The sequence below is a fragment of the Cavia porcellus genome, unplaced genomic scaffold (assembly GCF_034190915.1).
Source record: "Cavia porcellus strain 051 isolate PalLab524CR breed Dunkin Hartley unplaced genomic scaffold, mCavPor4.1 scaffold_32, whole genome shotgun sequence".
NCBI lineage: Eukaryota > Metazoa > Chordata > Mammalia > Rodentia > Caviidae > Cavia > Cavia porcellus.
The window spans coordinates 43,931,115-43,940,158 of record NW_026947515.1 but is presented as its reverse complement, the minus strand read 5'-3'; the positions used below and the strand labels follow the sequence as shown (position 1 = coordinate 43,940,158).

At 38.7% G+C, this 9,044-nt stretch overlaps 1 non-coding gene across 1 annotated transcript; it reads left to right on the top strand.

Annotated features, from left to right (window-relative positions):
* The first annotated feature begins 496 nt into the window (after positions 1-496).
* On the top strand, positions 497-632 carry LOC111755748 (small nucleolar RNA SNORA2/SNORA34 family). The gene has a single exon (XR_002790311.1). It is a non-coding gene; the product is annotated as a small nucleolar RNA SNORA2/SNORA34 family (small nucleolar RNA).
* The last annotated feature ends 8,412 nt before the right edge of the window (positions 633-9,044 follow it).

Sequence of the window (9,044 nt, the reverse complement as noted above, 5' to 3'; positions counted from 1 at the left end):
GCTATGTCTCCTGCAGTTATGTAATTTAATTTAATAAAATACTGTATTAATAAAGCCTTAGGAGGTATAGGGCATTTTGGTGGCATCTTAGGGCTTTAAGAAGAACAAAACTGAGCACACTGGAGATAGCTACATTCAGTAGAGTAAGCAACCCGCTATGATCTCTGGAGCATCTGCCAGAGATGGTTACAGAGCAGCAGCCAATCAGCATCAAGAGCTCCTGGATGGGCTACTTGCAAACCTCCTGAAAAAAAAATTGCAGAGGCTATTTGTGGGTTCTGAGAAATTGCAGGAGTTCCTAGAACAACTTTCAGCTAGGTTCAAAGGAAAAATCCTTGAACAACTTTGAAGTGCAACCTCCTGAAGGCATACTGTATAGAAGTATTACTGGTGAATCTTTTTTATGCCCTAGTAATAACAATGTGTTCCACAGCGACTTGTTGACTTCTACACAGGAAAGCACACACTAAAATGATGATAATAGCACACAGTTCCTCTGGCCCTGAATCAATGCCAGCAGCTTCTTGATGCTTTGGTTTCAAGCAGGAGCCTAAAGAGATGTCTTTCTATGGTCTGTTGGCCATTTCAGAACTTGGACAGTGAAATGGTCAATTCATTAGAAAGGAACAGCTTGAAGCAACCTCCTCCTCCCCTGGTGAGGGGCTGTGAGCATGGCAGGCTGCAGCGGCCCAAGAAGGGCGCCACCGGTGCTTACTGGGACCCGTGCCCTGCTGGGACCTGGAGCACCAGGAAACCAAGCAACCCCTCCAACCCCTGCCTGTTTTGTTTTGTTGAACTCCAGTATACATGAAAGTGTGGACAACTATTTCGAAGAGAACAAGAGACTCTATGACAAACATTAGTGACTTCCCGATTGTCTGGTTTTGAGGGCCTAAAATGCCTTCCTCATTCTGTTCGGATCAGTTTTATACTATGTTGTTTTGTATGAATTCTCTGTATGCAAAGACACGGACAACTATTTGGAAGAAAACAAGAGACAATATGATAGACAGTGAAGATCTCAGGTCGTCTAGCTTTGAAATTTATATCTCTTCCATTGCTTTCTTATGTCTTATTTTGTTCTGTTTTGTTGTGTTTAATTTTACCCCCTTTAAAATAAAAATTAAAAAAACACACAGTTCCTGTGTGGCTAAATGCAAGAAAAAAATAATGTGCTTCATGGAGCAATTGCATGACAACAAAACTAGTTTAGGTTTTTAAAATGTACACATTTTCGGATGTGATGCAGACTTTCATTTTTATGTTTCTAAAGGAGTGAAAAATGTAAGAGGACTTTCTTAAACAATTTCAAGTTAATAATTTAAAATAAATAAATGGATGGGTTTTTTTTTTAGGAAATATGTTACCACACTTGACTCAAGAAACATACTAAAGAAACTATCAGGAGAAACATTTTCAACGTTTATCCAAAGAATGGTCTTATCCTAAAATGCTAGACCAGGAGGGCATTTGGGGTTAGTTGTTTGGCCTCCAAAGAGTAGAAAAAAGTTTGCGACATTTAATGTGTTTTGGAACATAGATAAGCAGAAGACTTTCTCCTCCATTTTGCTAAGTTATGCTAACCAATGGTCAGCTTCCCAGGGGACAATAGCTGTCACATTCACATGGGTACAAAGCTGTGGGGAATTGCTGAAATCCCTGGTCACACCTGTTATCAGTGCTAGAACTAAACGGGCAAGAGAAAGATGATTGTCAGAGCCCGAAAGAAAGGCTGGGCAGGAGCTGCAACATTTGCTCTGGGGACTTACGCAGCTTCTGTGGACCTTGCAGATAAAGGGCTGGGAGACTAGGTCTTCATCTCACTCCCCATCTACCTTTCATTAGCTTTCTTAAGTTCCTCACTGGTCAAACCCAATGAGGAGCCATAGGTCAAAAGAGCCTGTTGATGTCCAAGGGAATTGGCCTTGTAGAGCAGAGGAGGAGGAGAAAGAAGAGGGTGGTTCTGGATGGGTAAGTAGAAATTAATTGCCCATCACTACACAATATGCTTTAAATTTAATCCTCAAAGGTAGCACACATGTAGAGAATAATCTAACCTATGATGATAGGTTTAAAATATCAAAATAACATTAGCAAATGAGATTCAGAACAGTTATGAAGTTTTGTACTCAATGCGGTGTTTCTCCAATTCTTTATACTTTTCTAGGAAACTTGGCTTCAATTCTTTAGGTTTCAAGGGAAATTTCCACCCTCTCTTCTTCCTTCATTCTCTTTCCTCAAGGGAGCAGAACTAACATGCTTAACTGATGAGCACTAGAGAAAACACTAGGCCTACTGGATCTATTTTTGAACCAACTTGTCCACAAAGGAGACACAGGTATCCTTTGTGTCTTCATCTTATCAAGAAGGTCCTTAAATTTCAAGCCGGACCTGGGGCCAGAGTAACAGTATTGAACTTGAGGCACAGAGTTAGTAAACCCATGTGGTGCTGCATCTAGACTGTCATCATGCAGTTTAGGTCTTATTAATACCCAGAATAATATTTGTCTTCATCTGATGCTTATGTCTTAGTCATTCTGAATGTGAGAAGGGAAGAATGAACGGTGTTAATTTACTGGCTTTAAGAATGCCAACAACCATTTATCTTTAATGCATCTTCCTCTAGTGTTAAAGGAAAAATGCTCATAACGTTTATTAAAGTAAGGAAGACTTTATCTAGGGCCATGGAGGGAGGTATGGAGACCACTCCAGTGGGAATTCAGAGCAAAGAAGAGAGATTGGGCTCAACTCCAAATACAGCAATAGCACGGACAAGTGGGAATTTATAGATGGGGCAGGGTAGGGGTCAGTGGATGGAAAATTATTAAGAGAAATCAGTAGGGGAAAGGGAGATTCTGGATAAACCATTCCACCAGGATTCTTGTTGAAGGGAGACCAGTACTTTCCTGGATGGAGGCTTGAAGCAGGGCTGCTGTTATCTGGAATCACTTGCCTACCTTCCACCAACACTATGAGAAAATTCTCTAAGAAAGAAAAAATGAATTTATTCAATTTAACCAAATTTAACCAAATTTACCAATTTAACCAAATTGCAGAGGGGGAGGAGCTAGTCTGCTCCACCTCCATGAGACAGAAATAATTCAATTTATGGAAAGGGTAGCACAAAAGCCAGGGAACATGTGCATATAGATTTAGCCAGGCTTCAGGCACCAGAGAACCCAGGAAATACTGGCTCTTCCTTGGCACCAGGGTCAGGGGTGAAAGTTTCTGGTCTCTCAGCGTGAAGAAACTGGACAAATAGCTTATTTTTAACAAAAACCTAATTTCTAAAAAAAACCCATTTTATTCTCTTGGTTAGATGACTTGACATCACCTGAGGTAAGACAGAAGAGAATCTGGTCAGATATCAAAGGTGACCAGATACTGAGAAGAAGTTCTTGCTAAAGTGACTTAGTGGAGTTCTTTGTAAAACTGGATCTTGGAAGGAAATTCAGTTACCTTAGAAGTTTCAGGACTGTAACTAAAATTTGGCAAAGCAAATGATCTTTGTCAGTAACCAGTGCCACTATTATTAGCACCAAAAGTCACACAGATACTGGGTATTAATGGAGATACAAATGCTGACTTCTAAGGGAAAACTTAAACCTGCTTCATTGGTTTTTGGCCTCTGAAGCATACACTCATGAATTTATCATCAAAGTATGGAATAAAAAGCCATGGCTGTTCTTGCAATGGAAAGCCAGCCATCTGAAAGAGTGTTCTGTGGGACACTTTGGGTTTTGCCACTGGGCTTGGCTTTGGATCTGACAGTAGGGGCTTGTATTTGGACAACAGCGCACCTCTGTCACTGTTGTTAATGAATGGCCTTTGGGCACTATCTAGTCAAGTCTAGGAAGGCTGAAAGCCACTGTCTTCTCTCCTTCCTGGAGCTCCAGTGTGTGCTGGTGGCCTGTCAGAGCCAGAGATGCTCATGTTCCCTACAATCTGCCTCCATTTCTCAGAAGCAGTTTGTGACTCAGGATGCTCCCCAGCATATGATGCAATAAATAAATATTTTTACAGGTCCTTAAACTCTGGAACAACCAGATAAAGACAAGGAAGACACAGAAAGTGAGATTGATGACACACAAAATGACAAACTCTTTGAAAGCATGTTCTCACAGCAGTATTATTGCTGTTATATAGAGGGACAAGCAGAATGCTAACACAAGACATTAAAAAAAAATGTACCCCAGAAAGACAAAGCTGAGGAGTGACAGAAAGGGCATTCGCGCTTGGGTTTTATGCTTCCCAGCCATCCCATGCCACGGGACGGCTGTGGTCACGATGAATGTCAATGAACTTTTAATGAGGTCTTAATCAAGTGCTTCATTACATCTCAGGGAGCAGAGCAACTGGCCTTTAGGAGACAAAAGCCCGTATTCAAGCCAAAAGGGCTCCGAAGAGCTTACAGGTTCTGCTTCCTTTCAAGGACATCTCTGTTAGCCTTTTCACCCTTCTTTCGCTGCCCTGAAGACCTGGAAGCAAACAAAAAGAAACCCTCAGATCTACTTTGCATTAGCTCTGGACTGCCCGTGGCCTCAGTGCTAATGAAGTAACTTAACACATTCTGGCTGAAAAGTTGCATTGCATTTGCATATGTTTAGTTGTTTCCAAAGTCTTTACTTCCTAAGGCTGATGTGACCCTCCTAAAACTGCAGGAAGCCACATTTTTCTTCCCTTTCTTCCTTTCCCTTCTTTCCTAACCCCTCTACCCTGTCTTTCTTGTTAGGCCAATCTAACAACAAAGTTTAGCCCCTGGCAGATTTTTCCATACAACTGAAAGGCACAGATTCATAGGCCTTCATTTAGAGCTGCTAACTGAGCTTGACAATCCCAGCTTGACCTCATTTCTTACTGTATTTTCTCCCACAAAGACTGAAATGTGGATATGCTCAGATAGTCTGCTACTCCATTAAAGGATGTTTTCAATAAGCTCTTGGTTTTTCAATCGGTTTACTCAGATAATGCGGACCTGTCACAATCTTGGTGCTAAGATCATACTAGAGGAAAATTATCACTGAAGTTTGGGACATTATGCAGGCACTCCTATAAGATGCCTTAAATGTGGAGCGTGGAGAGCAGTCAATTTAGGATATTCTGATATTGATTCCAAGTACACAGTGGTCAAATAGAATGAGCCCGACATCGAGCCGTTTCACTCCTGCAGGATTTTATAAACAATCCTATGCTAAAAACATGATTATGACCATTGGAGAATGGCTACTGTAGGTATCATGAATGGAATTAAGAATATCAATTTATTAAAAGGAGAATACAAAGTAATTTATAGTCAAAAACATGGCTCCAGTGCATTTTGCGTTTCTTTTCCTGTTTTATCTTTCCTTAAAATTAGGCATCCAAACTGCATGTATGTTTAAGTGTATAGGATTGATAACCATATTTCTAAGTTTTTGTGGATAGCTGAACAGAACTGGTTGCCGTTTCACTGTTTGAATCCCCACTTTATATACTCCACTTTAGTATCTTGAATAACTACTTGTAAGGGGACAATCTGTAATCATCAACTAGTGATTTCTGTTTATTTTTTTTTTTCTTGAAAGTATATATTATTTCTAGCTGTTTTCTGTTTCGTTTATTCTTTAAATAAAATTTAAAAAAAATTAGGCATCCAGTCCTGCATCAGCAAGAAACTGAGGGAAAGAAATGATCAGTGTACAAACCCATCCTATGTACATTTGCTTTCTCTTGTTTTGGTCCCTGGAATGGATCTCATGATCTGTCTGCTGTGCCGCTGAGAGTCATCCCTGACCCGGGCTTGTCCTATTAGGTATCTTCTGTGTCCCCTCTCACAGCTTGTCCCCCAACCTCAAAGGATGACAAAGGGTTAGGCGATTAGTAGACGGTTTTATAAACTAATAAACAATGAAGTTTTGATTTCTGCTAGTCCTTTCTGTCTTTTGTTTTCCTAGGGTGCATGACTGGGGATGAGAGAGTTTCAGAGAAATTCTAAAAATGGGAATTTATTTATTCTGAGTGAAGGGAAGGGTCTGGCAATAGTGATACTGTTTAAACTATATAGTGCATAAAAGAAAAATATCTTTTTCTGGTACCTTTCTAGATTCCTGGTTAAAGCACCTGTAACAAAAGACAGATTAATGAGAAAAGCTTGCAAATATGTTTAATGTGAGCTTTCCGTGTCATGAGAACTTCATAAGGAAATGAAAACTCATAAACAGTTAAGCCTGTGTGTTTTAATATGAGGTTTAAAGAGTAGAAAGCCGTGCTCAGGGTGTGAGCTCTCTGAGATAATCTGGAGAATTTAGACAGGCTAGTTCGTATTCTTAGAGCTATTCATCTCTGTAGACACAGATGCCGCTTTCCTGTGAGTACAGGAGGGCACTTCTTATTACAGGAGAGGCTTGTAACCTGCTTCTGTGGAAGAAATTTATGTCTAGATTTTATGATCTAATTCAGATGAAAACAGGAAATTTTCCTGCTTCAATTGTTTTCTCAAGTTCCCTCATGTTAAATATTTAATAGGTCACAGTGTCGTATTTTGGAGTAGATTGCTTTGAATACCTCAAAGTTGTAAGATGTAAACTGTATGTAAACCAAGTTACCTTAGTTGATCTGAGCGTTAAGACTCCTTGGTTGTTATATAGGATGCCTTTCTGCACAGTGAATGGTGTAACTTTGTTTTTGGAGATCAATAACATACTGGATCCGCTTAGCTCAAGACAGCTGATTGCATGCGTCTTTTTCCAGCTTGAGTTCTGTGTCTGTACCTTGGTAATTTGAAATCAACCATGATGACAGAATTTGTACCAAGGAAACTGGCCAATGTACACACTAGGACTTCTCTTGAAGTCCTTCTCAAGTCCTTCTTAAGAAGTGAGTTCCCAAGTTTGCTAGATCACGACTTGAAATGTTAAACATCTGATCCCGCTTTTCCATCAAACCATTTGCACTGATTTCTCCATTCTTAACTGCTTTTCTTTCTTTTTCTCAGTTTAGGAACTAATAGAGTGATTTTTAAATTTATTTAGTATCTATTCCATTTAAGACTGTTCTGAATACTATGGAGAATTCTGGAACAACACAGACAATGCCATCAGCCAGGATAAATTAGTTATCTATAGTCTGAGGTGGAGTTAAATGGACACAGTAAAAAATCTCCCCATCCAGAACTGTGAAGGCTTGGACATTTCCATGAAAGGGCAGCGTATGGGTGGTTCTTTGAAGAGCAGAGTAGGATTTCAATGAGATGATGAGGGAGAGAGGGAGGGCACTTACAGTAAGGAATGGTCAGAACGAAGTGGGAGGGCTGTGACATCACAGTGCCACATGTCCGGGGAGGGTGGGACACAGTTTGGTCATTTGAGGGTAAGGTACTTTGCAATTCATGAAGGGCAGAGGTGAGGCCATAGTTAGCAGGATTCTGAATACACTTTTCATGTTTAGTTTCATTTTCATTTTTAAGAAGCCATTTCTTTATCTACACAGCTATTTTAAAATATCAAAGCATTGATTTATTGTTCGTTGTACGCGTCAGGTTCCAAGATTTTTAGCATGAGCCACTCTGAAAATTCCATTTAATTTCATGGAATTTGTTAGTTTCATTAACATAAACTGGAAAAGGAAAGAAAAGAAGAAAATTTAGCCCTTTGCTGCTTTTACAAGAAAATTATTGCAAGAGTAACTTTGTATAGTTTGTCTGTATGATGGCATTTAAAATTTATATCTGTAAGCAATATTTTTAGCAGTAGGACTCTGAATTAAAGGGCATATATATTTAAAACCAGCACTGGACTGGTTGTAGTTCCTTCTAAGAAATTGCATAAATTTATTTATACCCCATCGTATCTTATGGAAGTTCTTTATTCTTTGTTCAGTATGTGGTGATAATTTAAAAATGTCAATAGGTAAAATTACGTTTTCTGAATAGGTAAAATTACATTTTCATTTCTCTGTTATGAATTAAATGTTTCATTTAAATATGATTATTGGACATTGTATTTTTTCTTTCCAAAGAGCTGCTTAGCCCTTGCTAATTATTCTATTTGCTTATTCTGCTTATGCTATAGATTTGTATAAATGCTTGGTAAATGAAGGGAATTAAATATCTAGCTCTAGCATTTCTCTTTTTGCAAGTTTGTTGTTTGTTTTTCATTTTGTTTATGATATTGCTTTTCTGGTAATACAGATTTTCAACACCTTAAACTAACATTTTTCTTCATGGGCTTAGAATTTGTGAATTGTTTAGAAAAGAATTGAATAAATCAATTCTTTGTTATAGAAAATAGATACTTTATTGCCTTTTAAAAATACTCAAATGTCTCATTTTAAAATAATTTATCATAGGCATCTATTTGAATAGTAGATTCATGACAGGTTAATTCCCTTAATTATTATTTATTTCAAGCTTAATTTTAGACACAGAGAGATGGGCAAAAAACATTTTTCCCTAAATAACTTTCATTCTGGTGTATCATAGTTATATGTTATTTATGTACACAATCATAATTATATTATCTATGCCATTCATTAAAAACTAGGGAGACTTCTATGCCAATATGTATTATATGTAAGCATACGAAATAGAATCCACTCATCAGAAAGCCAGGCAGTCCTCCTATGGAGGGAGGAAATAGATAATTTCTGTATTAAACCAGTTTCTGTTTAAAGTATCTTGAAAGTAGTCAGGACCTCGGAAGCAGCTCAGCCACTAACACTGTCACAGGGACTCAGGACCAGCTGGACTGTAGTCCTGTAGAGTTTGTGGTGGGGGTTCAGCTGCCAGTTACTCCATTCCATGAGGATTAGGTCCATTCTCTTCATCTTCAGGTGATTTTAGAAACCTTATATCTTCCTTACAGGAAACTGTGCAGCGAGGTCCAGAGAATGTTGACAGGTGTAAGCCCTTTCATAGAACTGCAAAGAATCTCATAAAATTACAAGTGTCTTAGTTACTTTCTTGTTCCTGAGGCAGAATAGCTGACATCTACAAGCTGAAGGAGAGATTTCTTTTGGGTAATAGTTTGTAAAGGGTTCAGTTCATAGTTGACTAATTTCAAGGCAAG